This window comes from Morone saxatilis, unplaced genomic scaffold (assembly GCF_004916995.1).
Source record: "Morone saxatilis isolate NCDOM2014 unplaced genomic scaffold, NCSU_SB_2.0 Contig8, whole genome shotgun sequence".
Lineage (NCBI taxonomy): Eukaryota > Metazoa > Chordata > Actinopteri > Moronidae > Morone > Morone saxatilis.
This window is the reverse complement of record NW_023340257.1, coordinates 16,404,407-16,426,571: the sequence shown is the minus strand read 5'-3', so window position 1 is coordinate 16,426,571 and position 22,165 is coordinate 16,404,407. Positions and strand designations below refer to the sequence as shown.

The following is a 22,165-nucleotide window of genomic DNA, read 5'->3' as shown; positions in this document are numbered from 1 at the left end:
ACACACACACACACACAATGCTCCTATGAGTTAAATAGAGCCACACCTTTATCCTGTAATCCTTTCTCAGTGGAGACAAGCCCCTCTTTATAATATCTTCTGAATACACGGTGTTGTTCACCTGTGCTCACCACCTGCTTCTACTTTCGTGCAGAAAAAGAAGCAGCCCTTACACGTAACCCCCCACAACTACATCAGGAATAAGTGGATAAATAAACAAGTTCAATGTCAGAAAAGTGATAACTACGCAGGTTCACATCTACACAAGACTATACGCGGAGTGCAGTATCCAACAGCGAGCGTAACCTGTGTTAGATCCGTTCATCCGATGAGTATAGGTGGGTGGCGTTTCATCCCTTTTGCTCTAGAAGGATCAGTCTTCTGGGAATCGGAGGCATAAAAGTAGTGTTTAATTCGTATTGTGGAAGATTAGTTTCTCCAGCTTCTAGTGCTGTCGGTGGGAGCGGGTTGAAAAGCAGCTCAAACCTTTTGATGGGGTTTTTAAAATGCCTCCCCAGTACTCTCACAGAGTGGAGGTTTAGATAAGAAGCCCTGTTTCATTTTTGCACCTCTCATACCTGTTTTACCATTTTAACAGATACACAGTTACCTTTGAGAATTGCTTCTGGGGCGATTTGTTTTAAACTCCCTGGCTGCGTTCTTTGTTTCTCTTTTCTCACAGCACCAGTTTGTACAGTACTTTCTGCAGCTCTTGTGTTTCAGCTCAGTCTCAGTGGACCTACTGTACTCTGTTTGCTCTCACTAGTCAGAGTCCCGCAGGCAAACAGTGCCTGGTCTCTCTGGGGCCTCGACTGTGCTAAAGTGGAGCCAGGATACAGTACTACAGTTTCACCATAGACTCGTGTTACCACAGTGTCTGGTTAGTGACGTTGTGTGTGTGTGTCTGTGTGTGTCTGTGTGTGTGTCTACAAATGTTGGCTAGGGATTCAGTATGGACTCCAGATGCATTTTTTTTGGGTTTTTTTGTAAGAGCTAAACACACAGATCAATAAAAAGAGACACACAGTAACACTTTAGCTCTACACACAGGAAAAATATGTCCTCACATAAAGAGACGGGGGAGAAGAGGTAGAAACACTTCATCACACGTTACAGTAGGTGTGAGAGGAAGAGCAGCAGACCCTTGTAAAAGGAAGACTCAGCCATAAAACACTCCTTATATGTTTTATCTGTTCACTGCTCCTTATATTTTTATTTTTACTTGCACTANNTTTTTTATTTTGCATTTTATATTGTTTTTTATATATATATATGTCTAGGTTGTTCTCTTTACTTCATGGTGTTGTTACTGTGTGTAAAGCTGCTGCTACACTGCAATTTCCCAGCTTGGGATCAATAAAGTATCTATCTATGATTCCGGTTGTGTCCAGATGAAATTGCATGTTCACGTTCTGGTGCGATTTAATCTAACTCCTGCTACCTCGACGTCTCCAACTATTCTGTGGGACTTGGAATTGCTCCCCTCGGCTGGCGTTGGCAGACGGAGGGAGGACGAGGGGGAGACGAGGGGGAGACGAGGGGGAGACGGCAGCGATTATGAGACTCGGGGTGTGCTTTAACCCACTTAGCACACCATCTCAGGGTCTCCTGCCAAAACGGTGAGCTTAGTGCTTTTAATCCTCTTCCCACAGTGAGCTGATAGTTTGTTGCTTGCGGCCGCTCTCTTGTCTTACTGCCTCAAAATGTTATCGGCTTGAGTTTATTTACCCCCCCCCCCCTTCACAATTCATGATTATCTGTACCAACGTGATGTTTTTATTCGTCTTACAAGTGGATGCACATGATGGTGGATCTGTCCGTCTAGCAGGGAGTTTGTAAGCGTTGTGTGTATGAGTCGTGAGGCAGTTTCCTGCTCATAAACACACAAGTGAAGTAGTCCCGCTGTGGTTTGTAGTTAACCTCCCCGTCGGCCCTCTCAGCGCTCACAGCCAGCCAGGCAGGCATGTTTATTTGCCCCCCTCCAGACTGGTTTGTGCTGGGCTGAACTCTGCCCCAGGGGTCTGACTGCAGTCCAGTTTTGAGTCCATCCTCTCCCTCTCTTAATAAAACGGGCTCATAACGCCACGTTCCTCGCATTCTTTATGTGCAGCCTTCTCTCTCCCCTTTTTCACATGCTTTGGTTGCACTGAGAAATGCAGACCGCACGATTAATGACGCCAAACTGTTCACAAAGCTTTTAGTGCCACTGAATGTTCTTGAGTTTTGGATCCGTTGTATTCGCCAGTGTAGTGCGTTCACAACATGGCAGATCTCCTCACAGCATTTGAAGAAGTTTCCCGTGTTGTTCAAGAGCAAAGCGAAGAGCAGAGATGGAGGAGGAAGAGGAGGGGGAGAGCAGGAACAAGTGAAGGCTGATTCAGTGGTGGGGGGCGCGTTGTTGGAGCAGCAGCAGCCCTGTCACTGTAGGTTTACGTCTGGACTCCCCCCTCCTCCTAGCAGAGTGGAGTCATGGCAGAATCGGGGTCAGCCACGCTCCCTCGGTTGCTACCCGCTCCTTATTTTATCCCTCTTTCTCCCAAAACAAACTCTCTCCTCTCTGTGTGTCATCTTTCTGTCTGGCCCTCCTCCTTCGAATCATTCTTCCTCACTTCTTTCTCCCTCTTAATAAGCCTCCTCACCTCATGCATTTGCTCTGGGTGCTTTCCTACCCTGCGCCTTGTTAGAGGAAGAGGACAGGGTGAGATTTATAATTAACAAAGGCTGATTCTAGCACTGAAAGGGAGAGCTGTCTGAAGAGAGTGTGCGGAGGGGAGCTGAGGGTGGGGATGGTGAACACACTGGGCTTTTTATAGAGAGTATCAAATAGATGCTGAAGAGGGGAAAAAAGCACTGATGAGACACAATGAGTGATCTTAAAGAGGTTGTGCTGTTTTTGTATGCAAGTTTTGGCAAGTTTAGTCTAAGCTGCTTAGCCATGGCAGAGCTCCACTTCTCGAAGCAGCAGCCTCGTATGTACGGCGTACGGCGGTATGTAGTCCAACAGACTCATTACCATCTCGTAAAAGACCTTTGTCCTCTCAAGACTACATTATCTCTGGTGAAATTACCGCTACGCTTCTGTGTCGTACATCTCTAGGACAGTTACACTTCAGTTTATGACTCGAGTGTAGATTTTACACATTTTCTAAATCTGATGGAAATGTTGAGTTTGCATAAGCAAGCAGAAGTTTTTTTTTTTTTTTTTTTTTTCCTGGCACATCTTTCATCATCACATCTGATTAAATGAACTTTCTCCGGCTTTACCAGACAATAGTATGTTGTCCCGGTGGTTCGTACATGCCAGGTTACTTGTTTACACAGGGAAGGAAGTTCGAAAGAGGGAATGCAAATGATATCCAAAACTAACCCTCTGCTTCTCTAAAGACGCAGGCCTGCTCTTAGGCTATAAGACAGGGCCTGGTCTGGCCCGGCCTGGCACAGTCTGCTTGGTTAAACAGATGGCTCAGTACAGGCCAGTGTGGTGGAGGGAGGAACCATGCAGACAGACTCTTAACCATCTGGGCTCCAACTAACACCAGAGCTACTCTTCTGTACACACATACAACCGATGAGAAGGTCCTGGCTCTGTCCAAAGGTAACGAATCACGTCTAAAGCTCACTGATTAACACTCAATATCTTTTTTTATTTCATGCAGAATCGGACGTGTAAACACTTACAAAATGTGGTTTGAGGAGGGTTCGTGTCGAGGCAGTTTGGAGGCCACCTAATGGTCAAACAACACTTCAGGAAGTCTCGTAACATCTGCACTCTTTGAACTTTGTAAAACCACAATTTGTTTGTTTGGTCGGTTCATTTGTCCCCGAAGTAAAAACCAAACTTGCAGCGTGGACCATTACAGGACGTAGAGTGTGTCTATGGCGTCGGTTTTAGTTCATCTGCCAAGTCAAAGATCCCCGATTGTAATCCTGTATGAGTCAGTTTAGAAACAAGCTGGTCACCGCTTATCAGAAGTGAAGAGCTAGTCACTGTTTGAATCACTGCTTTGACCTTCCCCATACGTGATGACACTAAGCCCTTTTTCAATGAAATGTGGAACTGGTGGTTTAACCAGGAACAAAACAAAAGAACGTCCTCTTTATGGTTTTTTCTGGCTAACAGAGTGAATAACAGAGTGAATAACAGAGTGAAGTGGGCGGTATGGCTTTGGACGTGTACTGCAGTCCAAGGTGATGTGGTGGAGCACAGAGGAAGGGCCCGAGCCAGCCCTCAGTCAATATTTGCCTCAGTGAGTGCCGAGCCACTGGCAGGAGAACAAACTAAAATGGTCTGGCAAATGTGTTGGACAGAGGTAGAGAGTTTCTCTCAGGAGGTCACAGCTTTAATGTTAAACCTCCTTCAGCTGCCACTGAGTACGTGTGACACCTGTTCCCCATGTTCTCCAGGTCTGTTTATAAAAAGAGCAGAACCGCAGCACTTCAGTGGTTAGTGGGTGGCTGCAGCAGAAGCTTCATTAGGTGCTCAGATGTACATCGTCTGTGTCTGTGTCTGTGTGTGTGTGTCTGTGTGTGTCTGTGTGTGTGTGTGATGCTTTAGCTTAACGTTTGCATTATGAACTGCTGTTGCGACTCTCCGTCAGTAAACAGCTTGGACTCAGGCCACCCAGCGAGAACTGGACGCTCTGCTGTTTGTGCTGTTTGTCTCTCTCTCTCTCTCTCTCTCTCTCTCTCTCCCTCTGCTCCGTCCGTCTGGCAGGGAAAGAAAGGGAGAAATGAACAGTGTTACACAGGTGGGAAGAGCTGCCAGGATGACACAGAAGAGAGAAAAGACAGCAGAAAGACAAAGAGGACGCCAAGAAAAACAGGATCATGCAGGATACAGAAGCACTAATGAGCTGAAAGGTGTGGCTCTGAGGGTAAAAGCGTGTATGTGATTTGGCAGCACATGTGGCACGTAAAGAGACCGGCTCGTCTCATTAAGCAGACCTTCCACAGAGACTTTGAAGGGAGCCGCTTTACTTCCCACCCTCATCCCACTAGAGTTACAGTGCAGGAGCGTACAGGACAAGGTTCAGAGTATTCACGCTAAGACGGATCATTTTTTGTTCAGTTTTTGGTTTTGTTCCCAGAATTTCCTTCACTTACTCACCATTTTGAATATCAGAAAGTTTCTGTTTGTATTAAGTCAAGAGGTTATTGTGTGTGTGCCAAAGAAACAAATTGTTGCTCCTTGTTCACGGAGGTGTGCGATGACTCACGGCGTAGTGAAACTCGATTGCCAGGTTTTGCTCAAAGTCATCCTCGCGTTGCCGTGTGTTGCTGCTGCCGCTGCTGCGATGAAGTTGTATTTCCTGTTTTGCCAGGAGTTCCAGCAGCCGGCGGCTTTGTTTTGGGGGTTGTGGGTTTGGGCTGTTTGAACGTGTTTACATGAAGCTGCTCCACAAGAGTGACAGGCGGGAGACACACAGACGAATACACGGAGAAAGGGCTCGTTTTTTTTCTTTCTGAATGACGAACCCGGCAGTGAGATCACCTTTGTAAACTCTTTTAAGGTCTATGTTCGGACCAGTTACTCCCTCATGGCTGCGTCGCTGCCAAGAGGGGAAAATAAACCACAGAGACCTATCTATTATAAATTAATATTCAGTATGGCTTTACCAAAGAGTAACATGGAAAGGGGCTCGATCACAGTTCTTGCGGCCTCCATGTGGTATCTCCATAGCTACAGAGCCTCTGCTGCACTTTAATGCAGAAATATATTGCTGGTTTAATGCTGCAGTGAATGAATATATCGCCCTCTACTAATTGGTTAGAAAATAATACAAAATAAGTTTTAGAGATTAAATTAGATTGTGTAATGCTCCATCAACAAACTTTCCGTGCAGCGTAACTTCTAGATAAGTTGTGTTGAGACTGAGCAGATGTAAAGCACCGGGCTCGCCACATTTCAGACTGTGAGAAATTTCAGTCAGCCGTTGAAAAAATTGCCTGAGTGGCTGTTAAAACATAGAGGATCATATTTTTTGGGGTTCCCCCGCGCATTCCTCCCCCTTGTATTTTCCGTGTTCCTTGCCTCTACATCCTGTTCATGCTGCCGCTCTCCCACCTTCAGTGAATGTCTTTCTTTGGCTAAAAACAAGCTGAGCCCGACATTTCTCACCAACCTGACCACAGTGGAGTCTATAGTGAGAGAAGTGACTCAGGCTACTACATATATAAACATAAATATACATAAATATATATATAAATATACATGTTTATGTTTAGGGTAATTGGAGAAAACGAGTTGCAGTTTTATTTTATCTTTGGGGCCTCAAAGAAACAAGAGTTTAACAGTTGTTTTCCTTATCAAACGCAGCTCTCATCAATAAATAATAAATATAAAAGAAAAGGTTTGGAGCTTCGTATGCAGACTTCACCAGCAGTTACTAGCATTTGGCCTCAGTTAAGAGGAGAGGGAGGGAGAGGGAGGAACAAGGGAGGAACAAGGGAGTGGTAGCTGTGTTTTTAATTTCCTCTAGCAGCTCTGAGCCTGCTGCTGCTGCTCCTGTAGAGTCCCTGTGGTGGATGAAGGGGTCCGGGTCAGGATCACCCCGGGACAGGGCGCGGTGTAGGGAGTGCCATCAGTCCAACTGTAAACAAAGAGAGAGGTTGGGCGAGGACAGGAGAGTGACGTTTAAAAGACAGGATCCCTCAAGAGATCCACAATCTTTACTCCTCTGAAAGTTAGTGTTTGCTCACATCACAGAAAGGAGTTCCTGTGATTGTAACTTACTGTCAGCTGCTCTTTATGGTCATTATTTCCACCGTACGATAGATTTATGTTCCTCAGATCAAGTCTTTCTCTTCCTTTTCTGCAAACAATTGAACTTTAAACGGTTCTGCTTTCTGGGAGCTGTTTCACATTTACATGTATTCAAACACACTCTGCACTTCTTAAAAAACAATGGTTTGACTTTATACTTCAAATATTCATATCATAGAAGTGATTTAAAGGCTGCAACTCAGAGGCGTTTCTCTCTGAGGATATTTGGCGATCCTGCATCATCTCGTGTTATAGATGTAAAGATTATCTTTGGGATCTTGTCCTGCGGGAAGGTGGAAATGTGGGTACATCTCTTTTCTTTGCTGCTCTTGAGTGACGTTATCCTGTGAGAAACATAACCGCCTGCATACCTCGTGTCATGTTAGTCATTGCTTGAATCGAGGTGAACCCGGGCCGAGTTCACCTCGCAGCCGCACTTTGAACCTGACGGGGCGTGAGCTGAATTTAAAGCCATAACTGCATTATCCAGGTCAGCATATTTGACTCAGCCTCAGTCAGTGTCAGGTGAATTAAAATCGAGCCTGTAAAACTCTGCTTCCTTTCATACTGTGCTTCATTTTACGGAGGAGAAATTGCACTGAATAATCTGCAAAATTGCCCGAGTTTAAACCAGATTAATTTGACTTTACAGCGTTATACCCACAACATGCCAACCCTTTCCCACACGTTGTCTTGGCCTAACCACTGACTGCGCTACAAAGCCAGTTACAGTACACGCTGTCTGTGTAGAAAACCCCAGAGGACTCCATCATTTCATCAGAGGAACCGCCGGCCGCTATTATCTCTATCTCGGGCCGCTATCTTTCTGCCGTGCCACGCTCTCTCTTATCTAGGCCGTACAGTTACACAAATGCTGCAGTCATAGTTTTCAAAACCCCAAATCAGGCAAAAAGCTACAGGACTTCATAATAAACCACGTTTTTATTGCTATCTTGATTTTCAGGTGTAGTACAAACTCTGACCTCTAGTCCGTGTGAGTCATTCATGAAGGAGAAACAGTGACTGAGGGGAAAATGATCTGCAACAGTCGGGTTTGTCTTGGAGAGCTCATTTATTCCTCTGGGAGCTCACAGTGTCTTCATACAATAAGGTCCGAGCTCCTAACTGCCTCTTCTTTCAGAGAGAGGGGGGGACAGAGAGAGGGAGGGAGAGGGGGAGAGAGAGGGGGGGGGAAGAGAGAGAAGAGGAGAGAGAAAGAGAGGGTGGGAGAGAGAGAGAGAGAGACTGGGATTGTGTCAGAGCCCCTCTGTTTGACTACACTGGTAATCCTGCCACACTCACCACACCAACCACACCACATCACACACACACACACACCACACACACACCACACACTCCACACTCACACAACAGACAACACACTCACACCACAGAACACACACACACACACACAACACTCACACACAGATCACACACCTCACACACAGACACAACACAACACACACACCACCACACACAGACACATCACCCCAACACAACCAAAACCACCCACACACCACCACACACCACACACACACACACACACACACACACCTCACGACAGCACTCCTCACCACACACACACCACACCTGCACAGCGTGAACACACACTCACACCTCGACGTCCCACACAAATCCGACACCACACAACACTCACACCACACACACACACACACAACACCTCACACTCCACACTCACCACACACACACACACACAGCTCACAACACACACTCACACACACACACACACACAACACACACACACACACACACTCACTCGCCCCCTGACCCCGTGCTCTCTCGCTGTTGTCGATGCCTCATGCAGAGTGGGTCGCAGAAAGGAGGACAACAGTGTCACTCCTCATTAAGCAGCCGTGTTAAAACCGCGACTGATGGAAATGTCACTCACTTCCTCTCCTTTACGTTTAAAATACGTGACACACGAGGCTGTGCTCTCATGTCACACAGACAGACAGACAGACAGCAGCATTTTTCATTTTTCATCGACTATGAGGTCAAAGTGTCTTCATTGACCGCAGCGATGAATCTTTACGGTAACTGATTTAACCAGGAGACAGCAGGAAATAACAGTATTTCTAGTTCATGTATAGGATCTACGTCATTTATTGGCTGGTGCTGCAACCAATGATTACTTTCATTATTGATTATTGAGTTTTCTGTTTCCAAGCCTTCACGAGAGAGTTGAAGGTAGAGAGGTGACAGGAAATGAGGAGAGAGACATGAAGAGCGACACAGTTCCCTGAGCAGACTTGAACTAGAAAGATCGTCGACAGTCGGGCTGCACAATTAATGAAAGTATATCCAAACTGGTGAAGTCAGCAGACTGCACTGGTCTGTTTTCTTCTTCAGTATGTCTTTAATGTTGCCAGAGTCTGTTCTTAGCCTCAAATACCCTTTTTGGCTCATTTCTGTGCCTGTGCTGATTAAATAATCTGTTTTTAGTGAGGTGCATGGAGGAATGCGCTTTAGGAATTTTCTGATTGAGGCTTACCCCGATGTTGAACCTCCCTGATCCGCTCGCTGGAAGTGGTGAGATGGACTCATAAGTCGTAGTTGCTTTGCTGGCGGGCCGATCGGGGGGTTGTTGAATGAGAGCCTACGTGCGTTTACGTCAGATAACAAATATATATATATATCTGAGAGCGAGCTGCAGGGGAGTGAGAAGAAAGAGTGCGCTTTAAAGACATGAACCCACGCTGTTAACCCTGACCTCTGACCTCCCTTTGAAGGACGGGATTTCCTTATGAAGATCAATAATTCACCACATGCTCTAATATGTTCTGTAGCTCGGCTCCAGACTCCCTGTGGATATCGTAGACGATGATACGCTCTCCTCTGCTACATATAGCGTTTCTATAAAAGTGAAGCTTCCGGAGAAAGAGCCCCGACGCTCTCCCAGCTGTTTGACACATCTCCTCTTCTCCCTGCTGGAGGCCTCCTCTTCCTGAAGCCTCATCATCATTTAGCCTCATTAGTCTGTCACTGCTCTGATTCGGTTACAGGAAGAACCTTGAAATAACCCGTCACACACACACATTTATGTGTCTGCCCCCGCTTCCTCTGTGAAGGCATTATTGTGGAAAAAGATGCCAAAAATCCTTCGATATCTTACTTTGATTATAAACGTGTTTGTGTCCGTAACAAGATCAGCTGAGCCTCAAATCAATGTTTGTTTTTCTCTTCATACAATGCAGCTGTGAAATGACTTTATATTAAATAAGTCCTCATTATCATTTTAAAGTAAACAAGACTATCATTCAAAGTACAAAGGAATGGGAACATTTGGCTTATTGGCTTTCATAGCAGTAATTAGAGCAGAGCATTAATATCTCATGTTTGTACGTGGAGAAACGGCTCTTCTGGCTCTGTCTTAAGGTAAAGTCCTCCCACCAGAACCTCTACTGCTCACTAATTATTAATAATGAATAATTAATTAACACAATATTTAGTTTTCTTGGTCCCACAGATACATTTGTGGTTGGTAGTAAGAAGGTATTTGTGTTTCTCTAAACGGTGGGACCAAAACTCACAGAAACAAATCTATTTAAAATCTATTTTCTACGCCTACGTTACATTAGGCCTCACTTTTCTTCCACTCTGTCGTGTCTCCTTCTTGTTAGAAGTTCCCAGCAGCGTCTACGTGAGTTTGACGTCATTGTTTTGCAATGTGCCGCCGAACAACACGCTGGCATTGATCCGAGGAGCTGATAACCCGGGTGGCATACCGTTACAAAGGATGGTGCAGTTTGGAACCGGTTCTCGATTCCTATCTCAAGTTGGAAACCCCGAAGTCCAAGTGAAGATAGACAAAGTAAAGTGCAAAACACAATAAATATAAATGTGTCACCATCTTGACGAAGGCCTAAAAGTGGAGGCAGTTGTTCTGGAGAAAGATGTCGAGTCATTCCCAGGTCAGAGTACGACTGCGTTGGCAAACAGAAACAAACAACAAACACTTGAATGAGACTCAACAATCAACGGTTTCTCCACAATAACTGACTCCACCTTTAATGTGGGACCAGGATGATTTGTTACCTGCAGGCACTAAAATAATCCTGATCAGAGCCTTTGCTGCTCTGATCACGTTTCATTTGTGTGTGTTTATGGGATTTGTGTGAGATTATGGTAATAGACCAATGATTACAACCCCCGTAATCACAATCAGCTGGATATTTTGGGTTTTTGTTTGGAAGCACTGCATCTGACCTCAGAGTGCAATCAAATCACAGCGTAGAGCTTTATAAATGGTCAAGATATTTCTGGTCGATTTGAGGAAAAACGTCTGCTGTCCAGTTCTCTTACTCAGCGGCGAGAGACTTTTGGAAACAGGAGCACAAACTGCTAATCTGTTTGCCACAGCTCACGGTTATCTGACTGCTGCCGCTCTGCCAAGCTGCACTCTGAAGGGGGAACAGCTAATCACTGTTGTGCTACACAGATTGAATATGGCAGATGTATTTACTGCAGTTGAATTGCTCTCACGATCTGCCTTTAGTGCTGTCAGCATCTTGACAGGTGAGCAAATACGAATCCAACATCTTTCCCAATTATATATATAAGTGTGTGTCACTGATACAGTGTACTGGCAGCTGTGTCTCGACAAAGCACCATATTTATTTTACATACTTCTGTTTGTAATGATTAATCGTACCCAGTGAAACCAGCTACCAGAGGTCAAAATATGTTAATTAAAAGCCTTTATTGTTCCTTTAACAGTCATTTACATGCATTAACACATTTAATACACTAATTGAATAATTTAAGTATCTATCCCAGAAATGTAATTCTGCATATTCCCGGTGATGAATGAGGTGTAAAGTAGGTCGTTAGTGGACTAGATTTACTAGAAGAACACGGTCTTACATCCACTCACTGAAAATGTGTAAATGTAAGCGTTCAGTATGCTTTTATTTTGTAGTAGCATGCACTTAACAAACTCATTGACTCTTAATACTAAATGTTTCTGTCGTTGGACAGTTTTAATGTTTCCTGTTGATAGTTTTGAAGACGAAATCTGTTATTTTTTACGACTCTGTTACATCCGAGCTGATACACAAACACAGTATCATTTAAACATGAAGGTAGTACACATCCATGGATTGTATCTCACTCATGTTCAGCTTCTTCCTCTCACTCCAACCACAGAAAGATATAATTAAACACAGTAGGAACTCACAGATTTGACTCTTTTTGCATTACATTATAACTAGATTTAAGTTTAGTAGCACAGTAATTAACCCATCTAAGCAGAGTGATAAGATAAAGCGAATAAATTATTTATTTAGATGATAAATTATTTAAAAATAAAACTCAGGAAAAACAAAGAAATCCTAAGACCGTTCTCTATTGCTGCAGAAGTACGGCTGAATTATTTAATGCATGTTAAACTTAAAGCCTGTGTCAGTATTTTCCTCGACGGTCCATGTGCACACCCTCCGGTTAATCTGTGTGGAGGAGCAGTAGCCCGCTGTTTTCCCCTGAGATGTCTCTGTGGGAGCTGCAGCAGCTGTGACGGTGTAAGTAACCCCGAGGACCCTCGTCTGCTACACACACACACACACCCAGTCTCACCGCACACAGAGCTGAGGGCTTGTAGCTCGGTTTCCTTATTGTCTCTCCTCCACGTGTTTTTGCGTCGTGAGCAGTCAGCCAAGTATCTATTGTAGTTTTTATGTTTATACTGTTTGGATGGTGCAAGCTTTTAGGTGGTAGGTGCTTTTAAGATGGGCCTGAACACATCATCGGCTGTTTAAAACATGTACTAGTGTTGTAACGTTGTCTCCTGCGTGTCGTCCACTTTACAGCCAGGAACGTGTGTAAGTCTAGTCAGGAATGCGCCCTCCAGCCTGAGTTCGGATCAAAGATTCGGTGGAGCTGATGGGTTCAGTAGAAAGAGGTCGACCGGTCTGGTCTCGTGTCTGACATGCGCATCACTGCACAGGAATGCGTCTGGCCGTTCTGTAAGACCGTCAGATAAAATGTGGGCCTCCTGCAGCTGCAACAGGTAGGTAGCTACATAATAGACAGTAACCGGGGCTCTAACCGCCTCCTGACGCCAGGAGCACGGCTGTGTGTTGATGAAAGGACACATCCTCTCTTTTATATATGATATGTAGTAAACATACAGACCGGGACTCTCTGAGAGGTCCTTCTCACTTACAGCAGCTGTCCTGGGACTTACACATACATGAAGAACTACACTTCATGGTGTCAGATTGAACAGCACTGAGTCAAAGGCTGTTCTTATATTCTAAGAGTCATTATTTAGGAAGAGCCGTGGGCGTTCTGTGGTTGCTTAGCCCATAAACCTCCAGCCTTACAGGGAAGTGTCACCTTTAAACACCTCTGCTAATCCTCCTTACTTACTCTGTCACCAGGTTCAGGCTTTGCAGATGTAATTGAAAAGCCTCTCCACACAGCTGGCTCTGCAGCTTGGCACATGGCCGGTTAATTCACCAGAGATAGCATCTAAGATGACCATCTATAGAAAACGCTTGGAATTTGCTAAAACTGGATTATGCTACGGAAACAAAAACAAGTAACAGATGCTGGAGGACTGCTGATGAGGGCACTTTTAGAGCGCTGAGCTTTTTCATGTGTTTGAAGAGTTCAGAGCCCTTTCTAACATGCTTTGATGACACGGACGGACTGATTAACCCACAGAGGGAGCAGCAACAGATCTGAGGACATTTGGGTTAGCAGACCGAGAAGTCAAATTAAAGAATAGAAAAAGACCGAAGGAGCAAACTTTAGAGTTGTTCAGTTATTCCAGTTGTGTCTTTTCGTTTGCTGCTTCGCTCTCTCAGGTTGTGTGTGTCCTCCTGATTGCCTGCGGCCCGCCGCCTACATCACACGTCTTTTTGCTGGTGCACCTTACCGTTCCTATGGCAACCAGCGCCAGCATAGCGATCAAACAGCTACAGCAGCATTTCCAAGTGGTTTTGGTGAAAGGGAGCTCTGTGTATTGCATATGACTTCATCACTGTATTTTCCTCTTATGTTGCCCGGAGTTAAAGCACACGGCCAGTGGATTCACTCAGTGCTCTTAAAGATGGAGAAATGTCTTATTTTGAGTTGGTTAATTGTTGTTTGTTTGTGTCCAGGAAGCTCAGATTGGAATATCATTAACATGGTGCAATAATCAGTTTCTTAGCAAGTGATAATTAAAAATGAGTCTTCATAAATAATCGTTGGAACAAACAACCCGCAGACTCGCAGCAAGTTTAGGATTCTTTCCAAAAATGCTCTCCAAGTAGATAATTACAGTCTAAAACAGTTTGACGGACGGCAGTAAACATGGTGTTTGTTGACTTGCTGCAAGAGGATAATAATTTACTGCCTCGTGTGTATCAGATAATGCAAATCGTGCACTTACTTTGCAATGCAATCTCATCTAGAATAAATCTTCAGTCATTGATCAGCCGCTGATCGATCAGAGCAACTTTCAGCTTGATTTATTTATAGACTTTAAGAACACACTCTGGTTTCGTTCTGCTTTTCCAGTGGTTTGCTCTCATGAGACACTCCCACTCTCTCCTGATTTCATCTTAATGAAGATCTTCACAGTGGGAAGCTTTACAGCAGGACAGAGCCACGTGTCATTCACTTGTGCGAGGAAGGAAGCAAAGCGAGATCCTTTTTCCGCCCCGAACATCCCCACTGCTCCCCATTTCAATTCCAATAAGATGAGGTGGCGAGAATCACTGGGGGAAGACGAAGGGGCGTGCAGAGGAATGTGAAGAAGGACGAAAGTGTGGCAATCCCCACCTCCCAGTGTTGGAGTGTGAATGGGGCTACCCACCCCTCTCTGCAGGGGGTTCCCTCCCTCTCCTGCAGCACTCATTACCCAATCCAGACTACAGCAGAATATGTAAAGGATATGCAAACATAGACACAATATTCAGACAACAATGAAGTGACTGCTGGCTTCTGTCAAACGCTGTGAAACGTTCAGTTGAAAGTTCAAGAAAGAGTAAACATTTTATATTATTGCAGATGTTTGACAGTAGGTTGTATGTTTCATTGATTGTTGGGTTATTGCCACCTGTGTTAACTAACCATTATTTTTATTATGATACAAAATTACAATCTTTCAATGGCTTCTTGTCTGACAATCAGTCCCTAACCAAAACATATTCAGTTTAAAATAATATTAAACAGAGAAAATCCGCAAATCTTCACATTTGAGAAACTGCGTCCATAAAATGTTCGACATGTTTCAAAAAAAAAAAAAGCAACTTAAACAATTAATTGATTATCAAAATAGTTGAAAATTAATTTTGTACATCAACAAAGCAATTAATCAGCTACATGTTCGGGCTCTATTTTAAATATCTTTAAGTAGTCTGTATATTCCTACTGGTATCATCTGGCATCTAGAAATAAAAGCTACCAGTTCTAATACAACTCTTTTACATTTTAGTCCAAATTCACTGTTAATTCACTGTAACATATCATAACATGCATTAATGTAATGCCAAGAGCTGAAGACGCCACATGGACAGCCTTTGATGAAACAAACAGTTATTTATTGTGATGACCTCTCAGCTTTCTACACTCAGCACGAGTTAAAGCTTGAGTAGGCTGAACTCTGGAGGAGTACTGACACAGAAAATGCTCTGAAATATTCATGCATCAGAGTTGTCAGTAATCCCGTCTTAATCACAACATAATGCCAGAGACGGCGAAGGCACAGACGCCTGCAGACACACACTGACTCTCTGTTTATCCCGTCAGTGGTTGCCTTGGATTCATCTTCTCTGAAACACAGATTAATGTATTTGTTTATAGATTATTTATGTAAACTCGGGGGCCCACTGTCCTGAAAGCATACTGTACGTACACACACACACACACATATGGAGCAAGCCAACTGTGTCCTGGCTGTGTGACAGTTATTCTGTCTGGCAGGATTCAGAGCCACAGAGAGTGACTCCACTACTAAATATACAGCAGACTCCAGACTTTACCAGAGTCCCAGTCACACAAATCGACTTTCCACCAGACACGTGTGGACATCTGCTCTGAATTCAGCTCTGCTCTCTGCGCTCCACCGCCTCGTGTAAAGGTTCAGCGATGTTTGTGGAGGGTGCAGAGGTCATTCGTCTTCATCCCGGCGTTCACGGAGCCTCTGTCGAACTTGTTCCGCAGTGCATCTTGAGACCTCCTCTGTAATATCAGGCAGTCATCAGACCCAGTGGAGCGTACCGGTTGTTCACATACCTGTTTTGCTGACATGAGAAAATGGGTTGAAAGCTCTAGATTTTGTTGACAGACAGGTACTCCAGGAATAGCAGCAGTGCCACAGATGTCAGCTTTCTGATCCTCACACCAAACACTTTAAGCTGCGCCTGTGGCACAGAGGTGATGACTTCAACCCTGTGCAGGTTTGTAGCTGGTGCTGGTTTACCAAGCTCTGTCGTGGAGTCCCCTCACCCGCTTTGACGCACTCTGCCGTGTCATTTGTCGGCTGTGACTCGTGGAGTTAGGTGTTGGACTTGCGCCTCTGTGGAAAACCGCTTAATGGGCTGACATACACATTTGAAACACCTGTCTTTCAATCACTGCGGCCTTATTGAAAGCCACCCACACACACACACCACACACACACAACACCACACAACACACACACACACCACACACCACACACACACACTGTTGCACGCGACTTTAGGTAGAAAAACAAGTAACTCAAAAGAAAGCAGGACACTTTGGAACGACGGTACGCAGAGTATACTTTATTCCACGACGAGCTGACGTTTTGGCAACAGTGTGGCTTCCGAAGCTTAAAGGGAAAAGCTTGACAACACTTGTATTTTAATAGCTTCCAGCGGTTGCCGTGGACGTGTAAATATTTTAGTAAACCCTATTAACCTTATTCATGTATACCCGTCACATGTTAGTTTTAAAGTATCTGCGGTGGTGTAAGCCTTAAAGTGCAACCGGCTAGTTTTCAGGCAGGTGTTTTTTCATCAGTTTGCTCTAAATGTATGTTTGTTTTTCTGTGTTTTTAGTGTTTGATTTGATTCCACTAAATGCAATATATGTCTGAAGTGTGTATTGTGTCTCTCTCTGTGTGTGTGTGACAGTGGCTTCATACAGCACCTCACATATAAAGTGGTGGTGTAATCAGTCCGGGGCCATGGTTCGGAAATGTCCACTCACAGTTGAACTTAATTTCTAGTGCAGTGCAGTAAAGCCTGACTGACTCTGCTTACTTTACGGACCCTTTGCTGTAGGAAAATAGTCCCTCACACAATCAGTGACCCCTGTCCACCCTGCAGCCCCCCGCTGCGTAAAGACAGTGTTATTATGCTTGCCGTGGCAGGGTAAGTGGACCCTGATTGATCAGTATTGATTAGAACTGTATTTGTCAGACAGTAATGGGCTTCCCCCTCAGGACATTATGTCTGCGGATTCCCACCCGCCCCCTTCCTCACCCCTCTCTTTATGTCCCACTTGTATTTGAAGAGCCCTCCCCCCGCCTCTGTTCTTAGGCCCCTCGACCTCTAATCAGAGTGCACTGCCTCCTTCACTTCACTTCGCTCTCTTTGTATTTCCATCCCTGCTCAGGAAAGAGCTGGACGACGAAGACGGTGTGTGAGGATGAGGCAGGAACTAGACAACATCACCAGTTTGTTGCGTTAGTTAAAACTCTCGTGTGCTGTTTTGACTTTTATACACATTCTTTTATCTGAGCTAATATTAAAACCACATCAGTTGCTGCAGAGGCCAAACGTACTTTAACTGTGTTTGTGTGCAAGCCAGTCTGTGTGTATACAAACGTGTTTACAGTACAGATAGACCGCCTGGGGCATCTTTGTTCAGACTCCTCACAAACAATACGCATGTCTGTGTGGATGACTTGATGAGCGTGGAACTGATTACAGCTGCTCTGCAGGAACACACACACACACACACACACACACACACACACACACTCAATTATTACACACAGATTATGTGACATACAAAAAGGTTAAAAAAACAACACAAGGTTTGCTGTAGAGCATTATTTCCCATGAAGAAGTTGAGATGTTTCTCTGATGTCAACGAAAATATAAATTTCTCTCTTCTGTTTTTCTCCTGCAGAGTAAAACACTGAGCCTTCCCTTCCTGCACTGTGACGTCCAACCTCACCACACCTGCTTCACCTGCATACTGCACAGCTGAAGGCAGAACAAGGTAGGATTAGTACATTTGATGTTGCACATATGTGTGTCATTTAGAATAGAAACTTGTTTTAATCTGAAGTTTTGGTTATGTGGACTGTTACAGACTGTAACATTTATCTTACTTATAACAAACATTTGTTTTGGGGCTGTGTGATCCACTTTCCTTGAATTGTCTTTATACCTTTTAATGCAGGCATTTCTCTTCTAATGCTTCAAATATAACTTCACACATAACTTCCCTTCACTTGCAGAATGTTTCCTTTAAGAAAAGTGGCGTCCAAAGACTAAAAGGCTAATTGACTTGATGACCCGGATATTTTTCTGCAGTGTAGAGGTGAGCTGTCTGCTCCGCTGTTCGGTAGATAAAGCACTTACTCATCTGCATTCTGTACTGATAATGAAAGTAGGGTACCTGTAATATTCTCTTTTCTTTGGAGGAGAGCTGCAGTAACGGTCACCGTCGCAACACAACATCGAGCTTAATAGAGACTCCCACAATGCAATGTTCGGTCTGTCATACTAATTCTCTCTGATTCCAGTAACGGCTCACGGGAACTTGCTTCAGGGTTCTTCCTGGTTGTTGTCATAGACTTGTTGTTATCAGTAGCTTCTTGTGATTTACACATCTGTTGTTGTTTTTTTGGCTTCAGGAAGCACTTAAACCTCTGATGTTAATGTCAGCTATCTTTAACTCTAGTGTCAACGAAGGTGCTGGCCACAAAAGCTGAACTTCTTGTGTTTTAATTGTTTTGTTCTTTAGTATTTATTTTTTGTGGTGAATATAAAAACATTTTAATTAGTTCATATGGTCATATTTTGAAGCTGTGGTCGGCTGGGACTCTTACTGGACACTAGTAAACAAGAGGGAGTAAATATTGCAATAGGTTTAGCAAAATAATTATTCACAAAGCTTTTTTAAAGTAATCCCTGTATTAGAGGAAAATCTCAGTAGGGCTGGGTGATATCATGACGTATACTATAAATATATATATAAATGTGTCAACCGTCAGAGGTTTTTCCATTAATCTCTCTGGGTATATGAGATATATAGATATGTGTATATATATATATAGATATGTGTGTATATATATACATGAAGGGCTAACTAGTTACTTTCTCGATGAGTAGGACTGCTTTATCGCTATATTGGATTTGATGACTTATCTTGATTTGTCAGGTATTTAAATTAGTTGGATCGGCCAAACCGACACATCTGTCCAGTTATTGTAACTTCCCAGAAATAAACTACATGAAGGGCTAACTAGTTACTTTCTCGATCTATAAACATTGGAAAACAGTGCCCATCAATATCATAATATGGATTTTATTTTTTACCATAAAACTCTACCCTGAATCCCCTCCAGCTACCTACCGCCACACTCACCTCTGACCCGGGAAGAATCTGATTATTTGGGGAAATCATTTGACAAACCAGAGAGATAGAAACATCTTATACAGTATCTGCTGCAGCATCTGAATATTTACACACTCATCTTGATCTCTCTTCTCCCACCTCCACCGCTCCTGATTTCCTCACCACCATTCATCTGTTCTAGTGAGTGATGATGATGAGTGGTGATGATGAATGATGATGTGGGCTGCGATTCGTGATCTTCCAACTGAATGCAAATCGTTAAACTTGTTTTGTCTTGACAGTGTGTGAGTGCGTTTCGAATCTATATTTATATATATTTACTCCTTCCTCCTCCTCCTCCTCCTCCTCCTCCTCCTCTCGAGCTGTCTCAGTGTCATGGGACAGCGACATGACGGACAGACAGGCAGATGGAAGTGACACTAGCGACATCAGCGGGATTCAGCATAACAATGTAGACGGAAATCAGTGGAGACAATGACAGCAGGGTCGGGGGAGACTTTAGGAAAAGACTGTGGAGGAAAGTGAGTGGAAAGGAAAGCAGGGCGACAGGGAGAGAGCTGTAGCTCAGTAAAGCTCCAGTCTTGAGAGGGGGAGATGTCGCCTCCAGATAAGCCAAACAGACCTACAAGCCCGATATAGACCAGAGTCGGAGGCTTCGGCTGTTTATTTCCTGCCCGATGTTCTGATATGTCAGTGTTTTCAGTGTTTCCTGTAGAGTTTTGTTGTTGATGGAGGAGACTCGGGGTGGTTTGTATCTGAGAGTGTCACACTTCCAGGATCGCCTGCAGTTAGTTGTTGTACGTAACGAGTGACCATTTGTGCAGCTGCTGTCGGTATTTTAGGTCAAGTGTAAAAGCTGCTCTTATAGCCGAGTGTGAGTGTGATCTCCGGTCAGAAGCAGATCCCCGTAGCTCCATTCGGCACGTGTTCCAGAACGAACATTTGTTTATCAAATCTGTTGTTGTAGAAGGGAAAACAGGTTGCCCCGACAATCGCATCAGGAAAATGCAGGCCGACTCCAGCAGTCATCCCGTAGCCTCTCATCATGCTGCTCCGCGCCACAGCGCAGTGAAACATCCGCTGAACTTTGCTCACGGTCGCAGACAGTTCACCTCTACCACCTGCTTTTAAAGGCACTGACCTTTCAGCAATGCTCTGAGGTCTTCTCCTTTTAGACTCCTGCATGAATCTGCTGCTGTTTATCAGAGCTATTTTCTTGGTCTTTATAAACAAATTACAAATCTTTCATGTCTCTTAATACTGACCCTTAAAGGATACGTTTGGATTTTAATACCGTACTCATGTGGCATCATTTTAACGTGGGGATTTTATCAGGCCAAAGCTCAAGACTTGCTGAAGCGACCTGAATAAGTTGAGGTCGTTCAGGAGTCATTGCAGATCTGATAGCACCTCCGGGTCTGTCCGCTCCTTCAGAAGCCGTGATGGCATGAATGCTGGATGTGCGGTTCCCTGCCAGCACTGTATTGTGTTGTATTACAGTGTCGTGCTCTACTCCTGCTCCTGTCTGCCATCTGCCAGTCATATGTACCGCCATCTGTTCTTCAAACCAGCCCATAATCTAGCTCGCACCCTGGCATCGTTTGGTTAATTTAAACACTTATAGTAACTGCTGCTCACGTTTTATGTCTGGAGAGTTCATTTTTTTCTCTGGGGATTTCTAAAAAGCTAAAACCACTCTGAGCTGCTGTGACACAATGTCAGCAGTTAATGTTTAAAGTTAAATGCTTATTGTAGATTTTCTAGCTTTGGTCTTTGCACTCTCGTCTTTTCCTTTGAATTTTGCTTGCTGCACATCCTTTCAAGTATATTTAGACTGCTTTCTGTCTGTCTCTCCTCCTGATAAGCTCTCAGTTGCACTCCACGCTGATCTCAGGTCTGCCCATCCTGGTCTGACATACCAGCAAGCAGCAGCATCATCGGCACCTCCTCCACACAGAGTACACTCATTCCTCTGGAAGCTGTACTCCTCTGCTAACTCTGTCATTACTACCATCTAACCAGTGTAATTACCAGCCTCGCTGTGTGTTTGTGGTGCATGGGCCAAGCCTGCAACATGCCGAGCAAGGAGGGAAAGAGCATGAATGGGAGAGACGGGGAAAGTCAAAACAGAGGAGGTATATCCCAGAGCTAACTAATTACTATATGTGAGTAATTAAAAGGCATTAAATGTCTGCACTTTATCTTCTGAAGTCTGGGCCAAAGCTACACGTGTGTGCTCAATTCTTTCTGTATTTAATGGAGATAAATTCTTTCTTTTCTTTTTTTTTTTTACCTTTTCTCTGTAGACGATAAAGATATTTAGAAGTAGTGTTGATTAAAAGTCCCTTGCCGTGGCCTCCATCTCACCAATGGAGCAAATGGTTTTCAGTTTATTGGATTCTTCCCTCCTTCTGTACAGTGTCAGTTGTTACTATAAATCCGTACACTTACTTTGAGAGTGTTGATTTAATGTAACAGATATGTTTTTTGTGGCTAAAGGCGGTGGGGCTGTTTTTCCTCACTATCTTTGGTTGTGTGTCGGTTCCATTTACAACATTCACTGTTGTTGAAAGCTCAGGCAAAACTGTAAGACTGTAACTTGAGAATATTTTGTCACACATACTCAGGGGTGTAGTGGTAAATACAGGGGTGGGTTAACCCCTGTAGTTTCCCTCATTGATTGGTAGTTGATCTGAAGGTGGTTTCCAAGGTGGATAACAGTTTACTTGGGTTTGTTTGTTTCCCCACTACACCCCTGCACACACTAAGGCTCGTGCTCATAAATAAAAATAAATCAAGTCAGCTTTTATTGTCAGATGTGCTATACATGCA

General features: G+C 44.1%; 1 protein-coding gene across 1 annotated transcript in view; it reads left to right on the top strand.

Annotated features, from left to right (window-relative positions):
- The window catches only part of LOC118341556 (signal-induced proliferation-associated 1-like protein 3), a gene marked incomplete at its 3' end in the record, with an annotated part of 58,934 nt that overhangs the window by 5,701 nt on the left and 31,068 nt on the right, over positions 1-22,165 (top strand). The window contains 1 exon segment of the mRNA XM_035679831.1: positions 17,876-17,968.